The following is a 3,261-nucleotide window of genomic DNA, read 5'->3' on the forward strand; positions in this document are numbered from 1 at the left end:
TGATTCTTCTTTGAGAGGTGATTTTAGACAACTATCAGATAATTTTGAAATTATAAATCTGATCACAAAATTTAACATGGTATCAGAGCAGGTCGGTCTTAGGGATCTTACTGGTGCTATTTATTAATGGAGCAATCTGAGAGAATGATAAAAGGTAGCGACTACATCTACTAATACATCGATGAAATAAGTTGAGGATAGCAACGACTTAGTTCCAAACTCGGTGATTAAATTAATGATGTAGAGTTGTATCGAGGTAGACATTCTATGTTGTTACTACTGATGTGTTCGATTGAGAGAATGATAAATGGCAGTGACTGCATCTACTAATACATCGATGAAACAAGTTGAGGATAATAGCGACTTAGTTACAAACTCAGCGATTAAATTAATAATGAAGAGTTGTATCAAGGTAGACATTCTATGTTCATGGCTTGCATCCATGACCCAAGCAACTCCATAAGGTGACAATACCGATCATGTCAGAAGTAATATTCTTCTACGTAATTGCTATCAAGAGAATACTTCCGATAGAATTCATAGACACCAAGAATCGTGTTCCGTAGGTGTCGTCAAACTATGGAAGACCAAAACAACGATGAGTAACATGGAGGGATCGATTTACAAAAGGAAATGTGGAACAATGATAAAGGTGAAGGGTGGCCTGTGAAGGGTGGCGGGACTCCGAGAGGGAAGGGAAGGTGAACCCCAAATTTTTTATAATTGAGTAATGACCAAAACACAATGCAACGATCTCTTAATACTTTTCGAATGGTCTTAGTATTGCATGTACAAAGGAGCAACCAATTTGGAGAAGGTTGATGATGAAACAACGAGCCACTGATGCATCTATGAGGAAGCCATACCATCAACAACAAGAAATGTGATACATATATTCAATGTTGTGATATATGTATTCAAAAGGGGGAAATAAATAAAGAGACGATGCTAATCGCATGATTAGTTAGTGATAATTAAGAAAACAAAGAATCGTTAAGGCAAAACACATCGAGCATTAAAGAGTATGTTATGATAATACACGTATTATAGGGGACTGATCGCAAGAACTAGTAGTAACAATGATTACAACTCCTTGGTCAAGCAAATCGATAATTATGTAGAAGTCGGTTATGAATCGGGTTAACTCATCGAATCCAAAGGATGCCACCTTTCAGATTGAAGGGGTATAAGATGTAGGTTCAACACCTTTATTTGCATACTTTAAAGAAATGACTAGAATATATAACTCCAATCAGTGAAATAAAGAGGATTCAAAGCATCGAGAAAGATAACCATCGATTAGATTAGATCAAATCAGATCAGAACTGTTATCAAAATTACAGGCAGTAGCATTTTGTCCTTAGTGGAATGCGAGGGGTATATACATTCCCATTATCAAATGAGAGAAAGATATGATAAAATAATTGTATATCGCATATGAGGACATTACAAGTGGACTCATATTTTATCATTAAAAGAGTGCGATCAGGCAAATAATAGTTAATAATTATTAAGGAAAAATGAAAGCTTCTCTCAAAGGGACGCGACTCTTAAATGAAACACCACTCTTTGGAGCAATAGAAAATTCAGACCTTAATGCATCCTTGGAATGGATTTCCTTTGCATTTTCAGGAAAAGTAAAGTGGTTGCATCAGAATCATTAATGAGTTAAGTATTTCATGGTTGAATAATGTTCATGATTTAATATGTAGTCTTTTTGTTAATTCATGCAATTGCATTATGCGTGTTATTTTTGAAACAATTTTGTTAATAGATGTTTGCTTACGACAGCTACATTTGGATATCTTGTGTTTTAAATTTCTTCAATTTACTATGAGAAATTTGTCCCTTACATTTAGGATATCTTTAGAATCATAGTCTGTTGCTTTTCAGGCTATAGAGTTTTGAAGTTCTATTTATGATGAAGAGATTAAAATTCAGGAGGAATATGTAGAGGGCTTTAGTGGAGATTCTGAGATTTTGCATTTCTATTTTTTTATAAAACAAATATCTACTTGCAGAGGGGCAATAGTTCACTTTTGAAAGCCATAGAGGCACTTGTGCTGGTAATGATAGCATCTAGGGTTACAAAGCCAAGATTGAGACAAAAGGGCTCTCTCAGTTAGAGGGAGCATATTGAAAGGGGTTTTTGTTTGAAATCTCAAGATGATCATATTCTTGCCTAGGGATTGATCTTATGACAATAGATCCATGGTGGTTTTGGATCTAGCACTTCCAATCGTATGAGGATCATACCAAATGATGCGAGTCTCCTAAAGAAAGATATCTTCCACGATTTGGACCATGTGACCAAGGGATGCTTTCATGACAGAGTGAGCAACTAAGAGGATGTGCTTCTATTGATATCCGAGGATATTGGTTATATTGGTTAAGAGGGACTGGACCATGTCAAGATGGTTTCTCTAGTGATCAGTCAAAGGATTATGATTCATGAGATGGAGTCCCATTTATGTAGGCTGGAAGACCTTTATGTTGATTTCTAGATCATGATATTCCTGGATAGATGAATACTTGGTGAGCTTGGAATACACCAAGAGTGATGCAGACTCCAACCTTGTATTTCATGAAAGGTCAAAGCATGTGGAGATCAATTATCACTATGTTAGAGACATGGTGGAAAGGTATATTATTCACTAATGTATTCTTCTTTTCAAAAGATGTTTTAATGTGTAAACTCTTGTGATTGCATTTCTCTTTGAAAGAGACTTCGGGAGAAAGCCCTTATCTACACCGTTTGATATGGTTCATGGTGGATGTCATGTGTGTGACTCCATGACAATTTTGGTTCAGTTCTTGATGAGCCCCTGTGAACATTATTGTGAGGTGACGATCTCTCAATAGTGAACACTTGTACATCTGATCATTATCATAAAGTGACGATCTTACGATATTAATTGATGATACCATTATGATGGATATCATGGGACGTGATATCTATAGATATGTCATAATGGTTTATATCTCTATTAGTGATATTTATGGATATGTCGTCCAAGGGGTTGAGCTTAATTGGTTAAAACACTGGGTTCTCACTATGGAGACCCAAGTTCAATTCCCAATAAGGACATCTAAAATGGAATTCTAAGCTATGACTCTTGGACTTCCATGGGATGGGGAAGGTCTTGGGTCAATCTAATCAAACATAATAATAATAATAATAATAATAATAATAATAATAATAATTCAAAATATTGCGGCTTCAACCTATTACCTATCAAAAAATAATAATATATATATATG

Source organism: Cryptomeria japonica, chromosome 3 (assembly GCF_030272615.1).
Source record: "Cryptomeria japonica chromosome 3, Sugi_1.0, whole genome shotgun sequence".
Lineage (NCBI taxonomy): Eukaryota > Viridiplantae > Streptophyta > Pinopsida > Cupressales > Cupressaceae > Cryptomeria > Cryptomeria japonica.